This window comes from Leopardus geoffroyi, chromosome A1 (genome assembly GCF_018350155.1).
Source record: "Leopardus geoffroyi isolate Oge1 chromosome A1, O.geoffroyi_Oge1_pat1.0, whole genome shotgun sequence".
Taxonomy (NCBI): Eukaryota; Metazoa; Chordata; class Mammalia; order Carnivora; family Felidae; genus Leopardus; species Leopardus geoffroyi.
In genome coordinates, this window is record NC_059326.1 from 129,384,297 (window position 1) to 129,405,597 (window position 21,301).

Sequence of the window (21,301 nt, forward strand, 5' to 3'; positions counted from 1 at the left end):
AGGAAGATAAGGGATAGAGATGTTAAAGTAGTTGCTTCGAGTCACAGAGCTGATGAGCAACAGAGTTGGGACTCTGACCAAGAAGCGGGGTTCCAGTATTATACCAAAGAGCCACTCTTTCCCTCCCTGCTACTTTGAAGCAGAGGGAGTAGAATCACCTCCTCGGGTTTGAAGTGGATCCACACTCTGTGCCTGCCTGAGATGCAAAACAAGTTCCTCACATTTTGGGACACTCTTCCCACTGTGCAGGTGACAGTCTGCAGAAATCTCATTCACCCTTCAAACCTCACTTCCTCCTGGGTCACTTCCTGCAGGTGTGTAGACCCCAAGCATTATGCAACCAGCAGACAGGGGCAAGTGAGTGGCTGCTTCTCAGTTTCCTATTCCTTGAGCTAAGACAGAAAAGAAAGCAGGGTGGTGAGAATTTGGGGGCCCAGATCCACCAGGTGGGTCTTAAGTTTCCAAAATGTGCACCATGGAGAGCCATGGCAAATATGTGTTCCAGTTCAGCTGCCTGCTCTGGGGTGAAGGAGAGGATGTGGGCAGACTCCCTCCTTGCATGGAAGATGTCAAGTGCATTGCCATTATCACTGATCTGTTCACTTGAGAAGGATAAGGAATAACCCCTGGGGAAAGGTAATGAGGAAGAGCCAGCACCAAATGTGGAGGTAAATGAAAGAGCTCTAGCTGGAATTTACCAATTCTTTAAACCTGGGCCACAGTACCTTCCTTCCTGCTCCTTAGTTCATTTCTCGGAAACCATCTTACTGTGTCTCTTTCTTGGCTTCTTCTTAGAGGATCTATAACTAGATCTTTCATTAATTTCGTCTTTCATTTTACAGTGAAATATGATCAGTTACCACTTACAACAGAACACTCTCACAGCTGTGCCACCAGTGAGTGAAAAGGCCCCAATGTATTGTCCCTGGCTTGTTGGAAGCACAACAGTCAAATGGCCATTCAATGAATCTCTTTTATCCTGTTTTTGGCCTGGCATTCAATATACATTGAAATAATGAGAATGCACCACATGTACACAGTTTTCCAGACGTATAGTAACCAGAGTCACAAGAGATTGTTTAGTGTTCATAAAACCCAGAAGCTCCTTCAAAACAACACGCACAAGTGAAAAATGTATAATTTTAAGTTTGTGCCGTGTTGACTGGTGTTTCGTTTTCTTCCTTTACTCCTCCTCATTACGTTGCTTTCAGGAAAGGGGTCATTTAGTCAATGGCAGAAGTTCTTTACCAGAACATGAGCTGGCTCACAGACACTACCAAGCCATGCCCTGGCTGGAGCCTGACACCTGGCCTGGCGAGAGTAGCCGGCCATGCAGAAGTGGTTCTGGACTCGGTTTCCTCATCTGTCCATAGGAGGGGCTGGCCTAGCCTTAGATAATTTTGTTTTATTTGCAAAAACATGTTTTTCTCACTACTTCTGGACTGCTGAGCTTTGTTCTGAGTTTTTACTTAATTAAGAAAAATAATGCTCTTAGCTTTGAACCAAATGTGAGGCTCTCAAGAGCTAAACAGCACAGGTGGGAATGGGGTGGATGCTGCACTTTACTGGTCTATAGGATGATCTTCTGGTGTATAGGAAATGTGGCCTCCTTGCGTGGAGGTTCCTCTCAGTTACATGACTTAATGAGCCACCAGTTCCTTTTGGGAATTAGGAGCAGTCCACCCTTCCTCTGGGCAGATGCAGCCTGTGCCAGGACTCTGCCTAGTGAGTGAATACCCACCCACCCCCTAGACAAGGCCCCTGTGCAGTGCATCACCTGCACAGCCTACCTGCAGGCCAATGTGATGGGCGTTGCATCCACAAATAGAGGTTATCTATAATAGGCTTTCTATAATAACCTAAGCAGGAACCTGATATTTTGTGTTCTCCGATTTTTTTTCTTGCCTAAAAATAAGCAGGCAAGCAAACAAGCAAGCAAGAAAACAAACAAAAAAGCACCTTGGTGCCCACGTGAGTAGAGATTGCTTGAATTACAGCACATGGACCCCTCACTTCACAGAAAAATCATGTTTTGTGAAAAGGTCTGAGATAGCGTCTTAGCCTAGGTTCTCTCAGATAGCAAAACCTGAGAAAGGAGCATGATGGAGGTGGTTTATTTGGGAAACACTGGCACCAGGAATGAGGAAGTAAGAGATGTCAAACAAGATGGAGAGAAAGGAACCCAAGGTGCTTTATTGATCTGGTTCCTAGTGTGGTCAAATTGGCTCTGTTCTCCTTGGACCTTTGAGGACCATCCTCTTAAGGAGAGGAAGTGAGGATGGATCATTTCCTGGCTCCTGGTGCCAAGTGGTCAAGGGTTGCCTCTGGGGTAATAACTCCTCAAACATCTAGGTGTGCACATACATCAGAATGGTTAAGTGGATGGCGGTGTTGGCAGAGATGCTGGGTCAGGGAAGGCAAACCCACATCCATTTCCGGTAAGGCTGAGCCAATGCTCCCTCCAGGATAGAGGGTATCTGATGGAAAAGATCTACCTCCAAGTGACTGCTGGTTTCCTTAAGGAGTGTGTGCCATATGGAGGGTTCCTTGTCAGTCTCTCTGGTGACTGGTACAGCAGTTTCAGTGATTCAGTACAGTTGCTAGACCAGTCTTTGTGAGATGGCACACATACTGTTGGGAGCATGCAGACCCTCCATCTCTGCTCCATGTCCCCTCTGTCATGCAAGTCCTGGAGGGGTTAGGGAAAGAGGCTAGCTGGCATCCTCAAGACACCCTGTCCACCTAGTGGTTTGGTGCCACACTTGTAGGGGAGGTGCTCTGGTGCACCTGGATTTGAGACAGAGATCCGAGTGTTGTGTGCCCAGTAGCATAGGTCCATCTATAAGATTTTCTCCATGCTTTCTTTTTTGTCTCCAAACTTCAAGCCTTTGAGGTTTCTGACCTGATCAGGAAGCCATTCACCACCGCCCATGGGTCCAGATATACCTGTAACTCAGACTACTTCTCCCTACCCATAAACTGAAAGGAGCAAGTGGATTGTTCACAGCTCTGCTCATTGGAAGGAGTGACCTTCAGTATCCTTCAGGGCCACCCTGAACAGGGCTATAATTTGGTGGTGGTCCAATTATTGCTAGCACTAACTTGTTAAGACAACCCATCTAAGAACTAGGCCTAAGTTCTTTCTCACTTGTTGGTTTTAGGGAATCATAAGGCCTTGGGTGTGAACTGAGCAAGAGAGGTGGATAACACAGGAATATGAGGCAGATGGAAGTTCCTTCTGTCCTCCCGATCCCTTCTGGCCCAATCTCAAATGAACCATTTCCATTGTATGACGTATTACTGCTGTGCCTGTCCAACTTTGTCTAATACTACCTAGCTCATAATGGGCAGTTCTGGCTGCACAGTCACTTGATGTCCTGTGGTCAGGAGATCCATCTCTATCAGGGTCCAGGAGATGCTTTTCAAATGGTTTTTCATTTTCTGCTGCAGAAGGAAATTCTAGCTCTAGAACTCTAGGATCTGTGCCGCAACTCTTTTTATTGGGCTTGATGGAGACTACACTCATACAACATCTTTATTCACAGTAAATGGCACCACTAGATCTGCTGGTTGTGTGGCCTGAGTGGCAGGGCCATTTGTATTATGGCAAGATCTGCTATAGATTTTGCTCTGACACTCAAAACTGGCAGCCTTCCATGTCACCCAAGAAAGGAATCCAAGTGGTATTCCCAGGAGGAGTATATGCTGCCTCTAATTTCTGAAGATTTTTAGTAGTTTTTAAACACCTCAAAATTCTTTGACATTCCTGCCATCAAGAGACAAGGACCATGTCCCTTCTTCTGGAATGTGGGAAGGGTTTTTACTGCTTCAACTAGTAGAGGACGACAGAAGGTATTCTCTGTGACTTCTGAGGCTGGGTCATAAAAGGCTATGTAGCTTCTCCCTTGTCCATTGGGACACTTGCTCTTCCAACTACCCTGAAGCTGCCATTCTGTGAAGAAATCCAACCCACATGGTGAGGCCATATGTTGATGGTCCAGTTGACAGTCCTTACTGAGCTTAGCCTTCAAGTCTTCCAGCCCAGGCAGTAGAACTATAGGTGAAGACGACCTTGTAAGATTCTGGTCCAGTTTGAGTCACCCCCCCAACCATTTGAGTTCCCCACCTAAAGCTCCAGCCAGCCTTTCTCAACTGAGGTTCCTCATGTGAGCTAGAGAAGACAGAAAGTGATTTGAGTGACTATTTTCTGCCATTCTCCCAAGTACAGTACATAACTGGTACCATTCTAAATGCACAGGAGAGAAATTAGTTCACGACATACAAATGGATGCCTTAGGGCACCAGGGCTTAATTCTACCATGGAACCCCAGTTTAGAAAAGCTGGCAGAAATCCAGAAGTTGAAACAAAACATTCCTGGTGTCTTGTCCAAATTCCTGACCCTCAGAATCCATGAACATAATAACATGGTTGTTATTTTACATCACTAAGTTTTGTTGTGGTTTGTTGTGCTGCAATAGAAAATTGATAAGATACAAAATCTAACATCCTGTCCTTTACCTCAAAGATGGAAGATGATGTAGCAGCATACCTCACATCACTGGACTCCTAAAAATGTCACTGATGGGCCAGGTTGGGGAATCTTTGTGGGGTTTAATTTCCTGACACACAACTTGCTATTTCTATTTACCAGGTTAAATTTGCATGATGTCATCAGTATAGCATTCCACATATTAAAGCAATTAAGATCCCTTCAGACTACTTTGTCATTGCACAAGAGGCTTTACATAGCCTTAAGCAAGACTATGAATGTGTACTGATGTCCTTCTTACTTAATTGAGAACTGCTTTTGATCCTGGTTATTGATGATGGGTTGAAAAGAATATGTTCACCAGATCAATAGCAACATACGGAGTGCCAGAGGCTGTGTTGATCTGTTTCAGTAAAGATATCATTTATAGCTAAGCAGTTTAGATTGGGGCTACCAGTTGGTTAAGTTTATGGTGGTCTACTACCGTCATCAGTCATCAGTCATCATGATCTGTTAGTTTATGTTTTCAAGGGCCGTACAGGTACATTATACATGGACATGATGGAGAGTATCATACCTGTGTAGTTTGTCTTTGATGGTGGTATTAATTCTCCTTTAGGATGTAGTGTTGACTTGGGTTTGTTCTCTTGGCTGGTGGGGCTGGGGAAGGATAATTTCAGAGGCTTCACTTTGCCCTTCCTACCTAATAGCTCTTACGTTGTAGGTCGGGGAACCAGCGGGAGGATACTGACAGCTACTTTGTTTATCTATCCAAATCATGCACTTGTGGAATGGGGAAATAACTACAAGGTGTGTGTGTGGACCTATTGGATCTCCTTTGAGGTGTGCTTATGACAGCTCACAATTTTCTTTTTGCAGTTCTGCAAGTCAGGCACTATCTTAGTTGGCTGTTAATCTGTTTCCTCACTAGGAACACACTGGCCTTTTAGCCACTGCCACAGATGTCAGAGGGCCAAAGCATCTTCCAGCCTTTGTGCCCATATGGTAATCACATATACCTTCTACGTCACTTAAGAATTGCCACCTGACGTCTAACATTCCGGAGTTCTATCATCCTTATTGATGCTAAGGAGTTTAGATTATGGCACCATTTCCTTCTGCCAAGCCCAGTGTGCAGGGACAGCCACTATTGGAGTTACCAGGGCTTTTTTCATCACTGCATCTCTTATTGCTTTAGCCAGAGTAATGTACTTTGGGACTTTCTGGGGAATATAGACAGATGGAGACTTCTCTGATCTCACTAATAAATCCATTTTAACATTTCTAATCCCCCTTGGCTCTTCCTCGATAGTCTGCCAAATTCATTCTAACAACTCTATCTTATTTAATATAATCCATTGTTATATCCAAGCTTCAAAGAGTCATGCCAGCAGTGTGTTATGACTGGATCCTGATGTTTTTGCCAGGCTGTAAAATCCTGAGTCAAGGAAGAATGCTCCCATGTCAATGAATTCTTCCCATTCATCTTTATCTCCAGGTCTCCATTATCCAATCCTCTCAAGATTCACTTCCATGGGTCTCTTGCTGGTTTCTGCCAGTGCCTATTTGTCAGATCTTGCAACTTTTTTGGTGTAGAATGAGCAGACATTCTATTTCTTGACTTGACTTGACTTGACTTGACTTGACTCCAGTTATTGGTAATGAGAGGAGGGCAAGGTCAGACCTTGAGGAGGACAAGCATTGTCTTATGAAGCACCTGTTTCAGATATGGCCTTGGCAGCATTTCCACATAAGGGGGATCTATTTTACTCTGGAAAGGGGATATAGTTTTTTTCTTTGAGTCCAGAGTAAATGGCAAGATCTATTTTTTCCCATCCTTTATTTGTTTCCTATTTCCTCTATTTCTGCCTTCTTTTAGGTTGAGTATTTTTTATGCTACTATTTGATCTCCTTCATTGTCACCTTAGTTAAAACTCGTTGTTCTGTTATATTGTACTTCACACATAGCTTAAGAACATTATAATAGAATACATCTATTTATCCCCTCTAAGGCTTCATGCTAATTTTGTCATACATTTCCTTTATGTATATAATCAACTTTATATTACTTTTTGGTTTGTTTAAACAGCCAATTATCTTTTAGACAGCTTTACCTAATTTTATAAAGTCTTACATACTTACCCTTCCAGAACTCTTCATTCCTTTGTGTAGATCCAGTATTTTTCTTTCTATCTAAAGGACTTCCCTTTAAATTTCTTGTAGTGTGGATCTACTGGTGACAGTCTTTCTTCTTCTGTGTGTTTAAAAGTCTTTGTTTTGTCTTCATTTCTAAAATGTATTTTCACTGGGTACACAATTCTAGGTTGACAGTTTTTCCTCTTTAAAGATATTGTTCACTGTTACCTCACTCGCATTGATTCTGATGAGAAACGGCTGTCATTCTTTTGTTGTTGTTCCTCTGTGCATAATATGTCGTTTTCCTATGACTGCTTTTGAGATCTTCTCTTTATCATTGGTTTGAAGAATTTCTTTATGATGTTTGCTGGTTTAGTTTGCTATATGTTTCCAGATGCTTGGGCTTCAATTCTTTTTCCATTCCCCACCAACTCTCCTTGTAGCCCCCAATGACATGAACATTGGACTACTTGAATGGTTCCAAAGATCAGTGAGTCTCCTTTTATTCATTCTTTTTTTCTCCCTGTGTGTAATTAGACAGAGGGTCTGCTGCTATTTATTAAAGTTCCTTAAAGGTTTCTTTTTTCTCACAATAGCCAATCTGTCATTAAATCCATTCAGTGTAATTTTTATTTCAGAAATTACAGTTTTCAGGGTGCCTGGCTGTCTCGGTTGGTTAAGTGTCTGATTCTTGATTTCAGCTCACGTCATGATCTCGTGGTTTGTGAGTTTGAATCCCACATCAGACTCTGTGCTGATGGTGTGGAGCCTGCTTGGGATTCTATCTCCTTCTCTCTCTGCCCCTCCCCTGCTTTCTTTCTCTCTTAAAATAAATAAATAAACATTGGAAAAAATTTTTTAAATAAAAATAAAAAAATTAAAGAAAGAAATTATAGTTTTCCTCAGTAGCAGTTCAACTTGGGTCTTTTAAATATCTTCCATGTTTGTACTTCACTAGTTGACTACCTGTAAAACAGTTTTAATAGTTGTTTGAATGTCCTTGTCTGCTCATTCTAACATCTGTGTCAGTCCTGGGTTGGTTTTGATTGGTTATTATTTGTCCTAATTATTGGTCATATTTTCCTGCCTCCTTGCATTACTGGCAGTTTTTTTTTTTTTAATGAAATTTATTGTCAAATTGGTTTCCATACAACACCCAGTGCTCATCCCAAAAGGTGCCCTCCTCAACACCCATCACCCACCCGCCCCTCCCTCCCACCCCCATCAACCCTCAGTTTGTTCTCAGTTTCCAAGAGTCTCTTATGCTTTGGCTCTCTCCCACTCTAACCTCTTTTTTTTTTTTTTCCTTCCCCTCCTCCATGGGTTTCTGTTAAGTTTCTCAGGATCCACATAAGAGTGAAAACATATGGTATCTGTCTTTCTCTGTATGGCTTATTTCACTTAGCATCACACTCTCCAGTTCCATCCACGTTGCTACAAAGGGCCATATTTCATTCTTTCTCATTGCCATGTAGTACTCCATTGTGTATATAAACCACAATTTCTTTATCCATTCATCAGTTGATGGACATTTAGGCTCTTTCCATAATTTGGCTATTGTTGAGAGTGCTGCTGTAAACATTGGGGTACAAGTGCCCCTATGCATCAGTTCTCCTGTATCCCTTGGGTAAATTCCTAGCAGTGCTATTGCTGGGTCATAGGATAGGTCTATTTTTAATTTTCTGAGGAACTTCCACACTGCTTTCCAGAGCGGCTGCACCAATTTGCATTCCCACCAACAGTGCAAGAGGGTTCCCGTTTCTCCACATCCTCTCCAGCATCTATAGTCTCCTGATTTGTTCATTTTAGCCACTCTGACTGGCATGAGGTGATATCTGAGTGTGATTTTGATTTGTATTTCCCTGATGAGGAGCGACGTTGAGCATCTTTTCATGTGCCTGTTGGCCATCCGGATGTCTTCTTTAGAGAAGTGTCTATTCATGTTTTCTGCCCATTTCTTCACTGGGTTATTTGTTTTTCAGGTGTGGAGTTTGGTGAGTTCTTTATAGGTTTTGGATACTAGCCCTTTGTCCGATATGTCATTTGCAAATATCTTTTCCCATTCCGTTGGTTGCCTTTTAGTTTTGTTGGTTGTTTCCTTTGCTGTGCAGAAGCTTTTTATCTTCATAAGGTCCCAGTAGTTCATTTTTGCTTTTAATTCCCTTGCCTTTGGGGATGTGTCGAGTAAGAGATTGCTACGGCTGAGGTCAGAGAGGTCTTTTCCTGCTTTCTCCTCTAGGGTTTTGATGGTTTCCTGTCTCACATTCAGGTCCTTTATCCATTTTGAGTTTATTTTTGTGAATGGTGTGAGAAAGTGGTCTAGTTTCAACCTTCTGCATGTTGCTGTCCAGTTCTCCCAGCACCATTTGATAAAGAGACTGTCTTTTTTCCATTGGATATTCTTCCCTGCTTTGTCAAAGATGAGTTGGCCATACGTTTGTGGGTCTAGTTCTGGGGTTTCTATTCTATTCCATTGGTCTATGTGCCTGTTTTTGTGCCAATACCATGCTGTCTTGATGATGACAGCTTTGTAGTAGAGGCTAAAGTCTGGGATTGTGATGCCTCCTGCTTTGGTCTTCTTCTTCAAAATTACTTTGGCTATTCGGGGCCTTTTGTGGTTCCATATGAATTTTAGGATTGCTTGTTCTAGTTTCGAGAAGAATGTTGGTGCAATTTTGATTTGGATTGCATTGAATGTGTAGATAGCTTTGGGTAGTATTGACATTTTGACAATATTTATTCTTCCAATCCATGAGCAGGGAATGTCTTTCCATTTCTTTATATCTTCTTCAATTTCCTTCATAAGCTTTCTATAGTTTTCAGCATACAGATCTTTTACATCTTTGGTTAGATTTATTCCTAGGTATTTTATGCTTCTTGGTGCAATTGTGAATGGGATCAGTTTCTTTATTTGTCTTTCTGTTGCTTCATTGTTAGTGTATAAGAATGCAACTGATTTCTGTACATTGATTTTGTATCCTGCAACTTTGCTGAATTCATGTATCAGTTCTAGCAGACTTTTGGTGGAGTCTATCGGATTTTCCATGTATAATATCATGTCATCTACTGGCAGTTTTTTTTTACTGGATGCCATACTTTGTGAATTTTACTTTGCTGGGTACTGGCTATTTTTGTATTCCTATAAATATTCTTGAGCTTTGTTCTGGGATGCAGTTAAATTGCTTGTAAACAGTTTGCTCCTTTTGGGTCTTGTTTTTAAGATTTGTTAGGTGGAACCAGAACCGTGTTTATTCTAAGGTGGATTATTTTTCAATCCTGAGAAAAGAACCTTCTGAGTACTCTACCCAATGCTCCATGAACTATGGGACTTTTCAGTCTGGCTGGTGGAAACAGGCAGTATTCATGGTTCTGCTTCCTCTAATTTTTCTGGGTGATAACTTCATCATTGGGTAGCTTCTTCATGTGCTTTCTTTGATCAATACTCTGCTGAATATTCAAGGGGCCCTCTGTAGATAAGGGGGCCCTCTGTATATAGAAGGCCCTTTCTTGTTCTGTACAGCTCTCCCTTCTTCAGTAGTCTGTTCTGCAAACTCTAGTTGCCTTGGTCTCTAGGAATCATTTCCATGTTCTCCAGTGAGTCCACTGGACTTCTGTGCTTCGATTCCCCAGTCCTGCACAAGGGCCTGAAAACTCTCTCAAGGCAGCAAACTTTTGTAGGGGCAATTGTTTGTTTCCCATTTCTTGGGAATCACTGGATTTTGTTGCCTAATATCCAGTGTTTTAAAAACTATTGTTGCACAAATTCTGTTCATCATTTTGGTTGTTCCAGATAGAACAGTAAGTCTCTATTATTCCATCTTAGCTAGTAGTGGAGTATCTCTCTTTAAAGTATCCAACTGCATTGGATACTACATTCAACCTTTCATTTGTAGAGCATTTGCAAAGATTTTGAGTGCAGGAACCAAGCTGACTTAATCTTTATAATCCTAGATGACTAACACAGGACTTTGCATATAGGAAGTGCTTGGTAAATGGTTGGTAAGTTGAACTACATTTGGACAAACAATGAAAATCTCCCAAAGTGGTATTTTTTGCCTTATGCAAGAAAGAAATATCTAACTTAGAGTTCAATCACGGAAACTTTTAGAAGTAGTAATGATCTCTCTATTATGAGAAGTATTCAAGCAGAGTGAGGGTGTTCATTTGCTGGCAGTACGCACTTCTGTATTGTCCAGAGAAAGCCTCAATCTGATGCCAGTTTTCCATTAACACTTCTCAACCTTATTATTTTTTTTTGCCAAATATAAGATATGAAAATAATTATTAAGGACGCTTTCTCTAGATTAATTATAAAAATGATAGTGCCCTCTAAACTTTTCTAAAGCTGTGCTCTCTATTATTGACAGATCATCAGCTAATAAGGAAGCTTAGATACTATTATCCACAAATAGCTGATTGAGAATTGGTAATACATTGGGCGATTTGGGACTTGTTTTAAGTTACACAGTCAGCTATAAAACCAATTCAAGAACACAGGTGCCTAAATGCAGAAAAGTATTCTTTCCCTTTGGCTATGTTGCCTCAGAATACCAAAGGAGGTTCGAAAAGTCTAATTCTTATGTTTATAATGTGGGTCTTAAAAAGTAGGCGGAAGCAAAGCTACTGGAACAACTGTGGGATTCAGATAACATTGCACGTGTCTCTACCATTGAAAGTAGCAATTGGAGTTGCTGGCAGCGGACGTTAAACAATAAGAAAATGGAGTGGGGCTCCCCAAGGCCCTGATGATCTGAAGAATCTAGACAAGTACTGAATGAATTTGGACAAGCAAGGGTTCATGTGAGCTAGACAGTTTTCAAAGTAGATAAAACACATCCAGTAGCATACCCTCATTTCAGATAACAGAGTTTCTGGATAAAAGAGTTCTAGATAGTCAGGGACTTCAGAGCATAAACAAACACAAGGGACACAGAGCAGGGGGAAATAATTGAGAAAATTCATGAAACAAGGAAGATGGTATATAACCACATTCTCTTTGGCTTCTGATGGTTAAATTACCAAAATTTGCTAAGGTAGGGTAATGCACAGGATAGAAAATATTGGGCAATTAAATAATCTCTCTAGTCCACGTCATTGAATGCCAAAATAGTATTGCCATTTATGAATGCTTTAGGAATGAAGGACAGAGTGAAGGCTATAAAGAATAAGATGAGAGCATCCTGTTTGCTATGGAAGAGCAGGGTCACAGGGAAGGGGGCCAAAGGGAGAAAGGGGCAGAAGGGATTCATCAGGGTGTCAGAGTTAGCACTGAGGCTCAGTTGCGCTTATGTGGCACAATGGAAATGTGGACGCAAACTAAACAAGCCTGGAATATTGAGCAGGAATATCAAATCTGGTTAAGAACAGTGCCTCTTTCCACCACTACCAGCAGTTCTCTGCCTCTACCACTCTCTCTTTTTCTGTCTCCAAAACACATAGCCCCCTCACCAGCCAGCTGGGAACTCCATGGCTTTGAGACCTAGCAGAGTAGACATAGGACCCTGGAAGAGGGGAGCAAATGAGCCCTGGAGAAGAAAATATAGAGATGGTTCATTCGAGAGAAAAAAGGGGTGACTCTGATCATACTGGAAAGGGGAAGACAGTGGATGGGGGCAGGGGCTCCATTTCTGATTTCTTTTACCTCTTTAATATGGTATTTCTCCCATAGAGTGAAAACAATAGGAACATAAAATAGTTTTTTTTTTTAATGTTTATTTATTTTTGAAAGAGAACGAGTGTGTGTGTAAGCAGGGAGGGGCAGAAAGAGAGGGAGACAGAGAATCCAAAGCACGTGCTGTCACTGCAGAGCCCAACATGGAGCTCGAACTCACAAACTGTGAGATCATGACCTAAGCCAAAATCATATGCTTTACTGATTGAGCCACTCAGGCACCCTGGAACATGAAATAGTTTTTGTGGGAAAAATATTCCCTTTTTAATTCTGTTTGTGTATTCTGAAGAAGTCTAGAGAAAGCCACAGTTAGAGCCACTTTTTCCTTAACTGCTCCAGTATTGCCTCATCTTTCCCACCCCCTCCTTGATAATGAGTGAGTAGACATCATGTTAAGAGCCCTGGTAAGCAACTCTAGTTAGCTGGAATTCAGTCACAGTGCTTTGTTTCCACAGTATTTATTTCTATTGATGGTAAATGATCTGATTTTCAATTTACAGTAGCTTAAATTTCCTTTAAAATGAAATTTGACAAAAAAGTATTGTATTAAAATTCAAACTGCGTGATTTGAAACTAATTATCAAACAAAAATTCATCACTGACCTAAATGTCAAGAAAATGTCAGTTTGGTATGGTGGAACTAAACCCTGGTCTGGGAAGCAGGACTCTACCATGAACTCCCAAGTAGACTTTTGGATCAGAGTGATTTCATTTTCATTTTTATCAATGGAAGTCATCGCTGCTAGCCAGAACTTAGCATGAGATGTCCACAGTTTTAAATATTAAGTTACTAAAGTTCTAGCCAAAGGCAAAGAAATAAAATGTTTTAGTGAGTCCGTGTTAACTTACCACACATATAAGCTCAGAAATATTGAAAGGTCAGGTGAAGACCCCCGTTCTTAAGGGGCTCTTGGGTGCCAACCATTGGAGTAGATTATTTTTAAGGGATATTCTGGTTCCAAAATGCTGTGCCAAGAATTTAATCCAAGGTCCAGCAAAGGCAATGATCTGATAAGGAAGAATAGTGACAGATTATCGCATTAAAATCTCATTTTCTTTATCTCTACACCTCACCTATCAAGTAGGTAGCCTGGAATGAGTCTACTTGAAACAGAGGTCAGATGCCAAGCATAACCACTTCTCTTGTCCCCTAAATTCCCTTCTCCTAAGAAAAATGTTTTCATCCAAAGTTTTACAACTTTTTTTTGAAGGTCAAAGGAAGTGAAGACTTAACTAAGTGAGATGGGCAAGGAGAACAAGGTGGTTGGCTCTGGTTGACCTACTTTTGGCCTTAATAGGAGAGACTGCACCTCCCACCTCTGTGAAGCTTCTCCCAAAAAGCCTGCCACCCAAAGAATTTTCTATCTGTAGACTCCCTGTGAGAGCATCCCTTCTCTGTATTCCAGGGAACAACAGAGGTTAGGATAGTAGCTTTAGAGTGACAGCCAGGGTTCAAATTTCAACTCCCGTAGGGAACCTCCATTTTATTTAAATTTTCACATTTGTCTAGCATAATAACTCAGTGAAGTAGGTTCAACTTGAGGGCAGTGGCTGTTACTACAAAACCTTGGTGTGCATTAGAAAATCACATGCCCCTCTCCCTAAGCCGAGCCATTCTGTCTCTCACACATACCTCTGGGTGCATGAATCACAAAAAGCACCCTGGTATCAGGGCCAATGCAGTTTCCAGTTGGCGGGGAGGGGGTTGGCAAGGAGAACAGGGAGAAGATTCAGCACTCAGCTTCCCCTCCCCTGGGCACTTTTATAAAGGGCTCAGTCTACCAATCCTTACACAGTGGCCTGACAGTTATCACCATTTTACAGCCAGGAAAGGTTAAATATTTGTCTTTTAAAAAGATCACCCTGATGTTTTGTAGAAAATGGATTGGAGGAGGACGAGCTTGGATGCAAGTAGCTATTTGAACCTGCTATAGCTTTCCAGGTGAAAGATGATGGGCATTCAGGATAAGGGGTGGTGGTAGGGTGGTGAGATGCAGACAGATTCCCAGGATGTTTAGGGGACAGAGTGGACAGGTCTGGAGGCTGCTGTGAGGATTCAAGAGATGATGATGATGATTGTAATGGTGATGATGGTGATAGTGATGATGATGGTGTTAACAGTTCTATTTATTGAGGGCTTGTTTGTGCCAGGTATGAACTTACTTACTACATAAGTTCTGTGAACCAGGAAAATTGAAGACATTTCATTCCTGCATGGTTGCTCTGAGGACCAAAGATAACCTAAAGTGCTCATGCTATAGTAGACCCTTTGGAAGTGGTAAATATTAGTCTAATTATTAGGGAGCAGACAGCATTTAAAATTCCTCTCTTACTCAAGAAGTCTTAGATTGTGGGCATGGCCAGTGGTAGGTCAGATAGGTGGTGGAACATAAGAAGACAGTGGTTTCACTGCTCACTGACCATCAGATTAGATTCCTTGTGTAACTTTTAAAGGTTGGTCTGGGGTAGGACGTCTGTGTGTCAGTGTTTTATAGGCTCTCCAGATTGCCACGGGTGAGAACCACTAAGTTATGAGTCTTTGGAATCAGACAAATCAGGTGAAATCCTGGCTCTGGTCTTCAAGGTATGGTTTCGAGAAGAATGGCATACAGCCTCTTCCGGGTTATGTGACGATTAAATGAGGGGTGGTACATACTCCATGGTACCTCTGGGGACATCTCTGTTGATGCCTACCTTAGCATGGTGCCTAGCTCCTAATGTAGGTTCAACACATGTGACTGCCATGACTGTGGGGTCAGGAAGGAAAAGGACCCAAAGACACCATGGACCAGCCCCGGAGCCGAGAGCTTTACATCCATCACCTTGTTTAATCTTGGCCCAAAGTGTGGCTGTCTCTCACAGATGCAGAAACCCAGGCCCACGGAGTAGGTCATCTTCCAAGGGTGCCAAGAGAAAGAGCTGGGATTGGAGTCCTGTTCTATGTCTTTCTGCTCTACCCCACAAATCAAATTCAAGCCATGCTTGTTATTCTGGAGAAGGACTTGTTACAGAATAGTACCAGGGAGAAGCGCCCTTGCCTATCCTGGTTTGAACTGCTAGACTGAGCCACACAGTGAATGAAGGACAGGGAGAAACCCATAGCTAGCCGGGGCAGCTCAGAGCCTCTCAGACAACAGTGGCGTGGTGGGTGATAAGCAAGGAAGGAAGTGTGGGGAGAGGAGGCGGGCAAGAAACCAGGAGCAGAGAATCACGTATCTGGTATATGGCCAGGGTAATGAGATGACAAGTCAGCCAATACAGTAGCCGGTAGACAGTAAGTATTTAGTAATCATTAGTTGCTTTTTTCTTCTTTCAGAGCTGCCTTCTGCCCCGAAGAGCAGGAGTCCATCTTCAGTGGGACACATCTGTTGGCTTGTCTGCCCACGCTTCCCCTCTCTGGGATTTGCTCGCCCGGCTACATGTTTATGAGGACAGCCGTGGTCATGCAATGTCCCTTTGGTTTTGGGGGGATTTGGAAGGGGTATCTGTTAGAGGCAAACAGCCACTCTGTCCTGGGAGATTTTGACTTTCTCTTTTTCATGCGTTTTTGCTTTTATCAAAGTAGGTAATCTGCTACTGGCCAGATACACAACTGCATTTGGATACTGTAGTGGGGTCCAAGGACTACCCAAACCACTGCCTGGGAATGCCAGTTTCTCATAACGAGTTAGAAATCAATGCTAGCAGCTTCCCTGCTAAGTGAAAAAATTACATAATTCCTTCTGCACCACTGCATTAGGCAGATTTTTTTTCTCTTTCTGAACATACAGTAAATCCCAAGTGTTTTAAGCCATGGTACCTCTCTTTAAACACAATATGAAATCACTACCAAATTTAAATAAAAAATAAATTCGATGTAGCGCTAAGAGATTCTCCTGCCAAAAACTCTCACACAATTAACACACTAGCAGAATGTGTTGCTAATTTCATGCCACTGGAGTCTTTTCTACTTCAGAATATAGAAACAAAATCGGGTCAGAGCTCCAATAATAACAGGATTTTGTTAAAATATACAGCCCTGTGGTGCAGGTATGTTGGAGGCATGGGCGAAAAGTAGAATCACAGTGATGCATGAAATAGCTTACCCCTGCAAATACAACAGCAAGAATTTGTCTCCAGCTTCTCTGCCGCAGGAGAGAGAGAGAGAGAGAGAGAGAGAGACTGAGAGAGTCCAGAACTGCCCTGTTCTGTGGGGCAAAAGTGTCATTATCAGTGTTTGTCCATCCACACACTTCTACAAGTGAGGCAAGCACCAGTTAAATTAGACTTGGGGACCCACAGCCCGTAAATCCTAGAGCTCTGATTCTCCTAGTATCTCTCAGGCTCCCTCTCTCCATCCTCACCTCCCACCTCTTCGCCTCCTAACACAGGCCTGGTCTTTTCCATAACAAAAACGGCGATAATGAAAATATTTTGGCAGCATTCAGGGCCTTTCACATCGTGACCCTGACCTCCAAATCAATTTTCTTTATTCTTAACCCGACCTTGGCATCCATTCTTGCTGGTGTTCAATATTAGTTACAAAATCCTGAACTCCCCAAGACCTTTCCTCCTCCCCCAGATAGCCAAGGCAGGCCACACTGCTGAAGCAGGCTCTTGACAAAGAAAAATACGAAGGAGATCAACAAGCACTATGAGTTCTATAGGAGTCTCATTTGCACCAAATGCCATTAGCCCCATTATTTACTCAGACAACAGTGGAGGCAGCCGCAGTCCCCCGCTTGTGTAGGGCACCCTGGATGACACCATGCATCACCGGCCGCACAAACTTCACTTAAATAGTGATATGTAAGGTAGAGCCTGTTACATTTAATCCATCACCCGTGGGTTCGCCTAGTGCAGAGACTGGAAAAATTGTGCACATTTCTCCTTTGCTGCCTGCATTAATCCTAGGAAGGGAGTGAACTGAAAAGAGAAAGTGCCAATTTCAGCACACATGTTAAAAAGAGAAGCAAAGAATAAAAGGAAAAGAAAGCATCTCCCTGACTCAGATGGGGGAGGGAGGTTTTTAAAGGAGAAGACGGCTTTTCAGAACTCTGTGCATTTACTGTGAGAACAAGTACCCACAGAGACCAGAGTTCGGGGTCATCATACATTTAGGAGGAGAAGTTAGCTGGCAGGGGCTATTTTTCTGCAAATTAGTTTTCTCTCAAGGGTAACGGTGGGGGAGGAGCAGAAGAAAATGAATTGGAGCCGTTGAATAATCGTGTATTGTTTGGCTGGTTGCGGGACCTCTGAACTGATGCTCTAAGAAGCCTTTCCAGGCCTTCCTTTTCTATGGGCCAGGATGGGAAGCCTCTCACAGCTGTTGATGAGTGTCCTATAGGGGCAGCGATGGGGACAGCAGTGTGGCCCCACAGACAATGGTCCACAGAGCGTCGGCTCCACTTGGCAAGAAAGGCACGGTCTGCTGGTCATTACTGCCGAACACAGGGCTGGACAGGTGGCCGAGCAGGACAGTGAGAAGGGGCAGGGTCCAAAGTCTGTGCTGGTCACAAAGAAGTGAGGCGAGGGGCAAAGGTAGAAAAACAACAATATAGTAGGAAGCGATAGACCAGCTCTCCTTGGGGGGAGGAATGTTTATAACATGAAAACGGATGAGTTCATCTGGAAGTGTTTGTCTCATTGCTTTCGGGTCCAGGGTCTGGTTGGAATGCTCGGCATCGTGTTTGTCCTGCAGATGTTTTCCCACCCTCACTTTGGCCCTTACAAACACTGCCTTCTCTAAACCAGCGCTTCTCAGCTCCCCCTAAAGTGCCCCCGCCCGCCCCCCCTCCCGTGGCAAAGGAGCTCAAAGTCCACACCCGGGAACTCCGCGGGGAGAGCCTGAAAGCGCCCTCCTAGAAGAAGAGACTGGGCTGAAGTCTGGTATTTGTGTATCTTTCAAAACCTGATATATTGTGAAGTAGCCTAAAATAGCGAACATTCGAAATGACCATTTAAATTCCTTTCTTTCCTCAATTCTAATGTATCATTGTAAGATGAAACTCAATCCATACCTGAGGGGAAAAAAAGAAAGAGGACAACACCCACAGAACACATACTTAGAGTGTCAGAAGCGTCCTTCCAGATTTCCAAGGCTTAAAACGTGAATTTGAAAAAATCTGTCATAAAATCAAGGAAATGTGTAATTATAATCAAGGAAAATGGAAATGTCAGGAGGTAACAACCAGTTTGGCCTGTGGCTCCAGACGTACTGGGGCACACACCAGTTTGCAGAGCATTACAGTGGGGACAGCTATTGTAAAGTGATGAAACACAGACTTACCTGGTTGTAACCACCTTGTAATAAAATGCTGTGTTCTTTCATTCTGGTGTTGTCAGAGCTCAGGGCAGCACCAGGCACACAGCAGGTGCTTAATAAATATTTGCTGAATTGAAAGTTGTTGATAGCAGTCCGCATTCATGCTCCCCTCTAGGTAGCCTGTGACAGGGGGTGAGTGTGGGAGGGGACGTCTGTTTCCAAGCAGTGTGATGGGCTGCCCTTCCAGGGAGGGCAAAGCAGACTGGAACAGCATGGAGTAGGTGTCCTCAGCCTTCTGTCAGAGTGTAGACACTGGGCTCACGCCCCATCTCTGCCACTGACTAGTTGCACAATCTTGAGATCTCCCTTCTCTGGAAAAAGGAAGCATCGAGACCCACTCTCTCGAAGGTGTAGTTTAATAATTCTACGATTCTGCATATTTGGATTTATGTTAAGAGACTGTTCTTTCTCAACAGCCCATGAGGGATGATACTACGCAAGGACCGAAGCAAGGTGCAGGGTGAGGGAGAGAAATCTGCTCTTGTTGTATCCACTGTACCTCCCTTGCTGGAAGGGCCCTGTAGGCTCCCTGCCTGAGAGGCTGCTCACTTCAGTGCCCTTGGCCTTGTTCTGGGAAGAAAACACTCAGAACTGAAGACATACTGTAAGGTAGGGTGAAAAACACTGCCACTGTCTTATGAATTCGCCATAGATGAGGTAATTCACAAAGCAGGTCACTGTAATTCATAGTCTACTTCCCCTCTTCCTCCCTCCTCCTGCCCAGGTGTCATTTTCTAGAACAGAGCTCACTTAGCAGGGGGAACCGAACTCTGGTCAAACTGAGCAGGACCATCTTAAGTCAGTGTCATATATTATTGGCTCAATGTTTTGTTGTTGTTGAAACTGATTATTCATTAAAATTAGCCAGATTTTAGAGTCAAATCAGCAGGAACAGGACATGAAAAGAAAGAAACAATGATTCCAAGTTGAAAACACCAGGCAGAAATATACCCTTTTATTTTGTTCAGTAAAAAGTGAAGTTGGTGATTCTTAAGGTAAAAATACAGTGTTTCCCACCTGAAGAAAAACCAAACTTATACAACTAGATAAGTTCGAGAGTAATGTTTTTAATTATAAAAGGATTTTGCTTTCTACAGTGATTCATCCTATGGCCCCAGCTTCCTAGAAGAATTTAAAGTACTATTTAATCTCCCCCACAAAAATTCATATGCCACTTTTAAAAACAGATGTATGACATTTGACTTTATTTCAACATAAATAAAACACAGAGCACCAGATTCTTGACCTAAAATCCCTTTCCTGAAGTATGGAAGCCTTGAAATTCCATCATATTTACTCACTCATTCAGAAACATACTGTTCAAGCCCTAATGCGTGGCAGGCATTGTGTTAATCCTGAGACTGGATCCTGATCTCTTGATGCTTTTTTCTTCCCCATGGCTTCCATTCTCGCTGTGTCCCATGTACTGGGTGCAACTGTGTGTCTGATGCTCTGGAAAAGGGGGTAATCATATTAGGATGACAAGTAATGCCCTTCAAGAAGAGAATTGAAGTCAAAGTTACAATAAACAGTCAAAATAAACTTTAAGCCTGAGGTTGAGGAACTTTTACTCATGGAGATTGGCCAAGAGCTATGGCTTCTGAAGCACAGTCCTTGGACCAGCAGCACTGGTATCATCTGTGACTTCTCTAGGAAAGCTCACTCCTGGGCTCTGCCCCTGACCTGCTGAGTCATGTCTGGCAATGGGGTTCAAGAAATTGTTTCAGCAATATTCCGGGTGCTTTTTATGCACGTTAAAGTGTGAGAACCACTGCCCTGAAGTTAATCAGGTCTCGTCTGGGCAAAGCCCCTTAAGAGTCTTCTTTCAAATTCTATCACCCATTGCGTTCTTTCACAAGCCCATGATAATCTCTAGTTCCATGTTCAAAATCAAACCAGTATCTTGGTTTAGCAAGTCACTTCTGCAAAGTTCCAAGTCAGGGAGAAAAATAGCAAATTCTCTGTGATAATCAAAAGGGAAAATATTTGGACAGGTAATTTTAGGAGCCAGCTATGGATCGCTATGTACAATAATGGAGTTGAGCAATTAGGTTTGGAAAGCCAAGCACAGAAAATAATTAACCCACAAAGTAATCATCTTGTAAGTCCCAAAGCTAATGATTAAAATAAACCTGAAACAAATGATTGTTTAACTTTTAAGCTGTGCTTGTTTTAGCCACAGTGTACTTCAGGTGTGAGCTCCCGGGAATTCTTCCTGCCTGCCGAGATTGGCTTTGGGACAAGGGCATGTGTCCATTCTCCTGCCTCTCCTTCCCTGGGGAAGGTTGCTTGAGTATCACAAAATACCACTGCAGCGTGGGTGGAGGAGGTTGTCTGGGCTGTTCAGCCCTGCTCGGCACCGGGGTGCCTCAAGCCCCCGAATTTAGTCTGCAGCTGTGGTGGGCTTCAGCCATATTGAATCCTATATAACCTTGGAGGCTGGGTTGCAAGCTTCGTCTTTATGCAGCTTGCTTTGCACTTTCATTGGTGGTTTATTATTGCAAAGCATGATGCTCCCCTCCCCCCACTCTCTTCTCCACCCAAAGAAGTGAATTAATAACTAGAAAACAAGACAGAAATGAGATCTAGAAGGGCCTGAGCTTCTGAATGTCACTGTGAGCAAACAGCAGTGGAGAGAAAAGGTTCCTTTCCATCTTTATGTGCAGTGCTGTCTGTGCATTGACTTGTTTCCTGACACAT

The 21,301-nt window shown here is 42.8% G+C and overlaps 1 long non-coding RNA gene across 1 annotated transcript in view; it reads left to right on the plus strand.

The window, feature by feature from the left end:
• The window catches only part of LOC123606195, a 30,336-nt gene extending 14,173 nt beyond the window's left edge, over positions 1-16,163 (plus strand). The window contains exon 3 of the long non-coding RNA XR_006716150.1: positions 15,614-16,163. This is a non-coding gene — a long non-coding RNA (uncharacterized LOC123606195). The remainder of the gene's footprint in view (positions 1-15,613) is intronic.
• Positions 16,164-21,301: the final 5,138 nt, after the last annotated feature.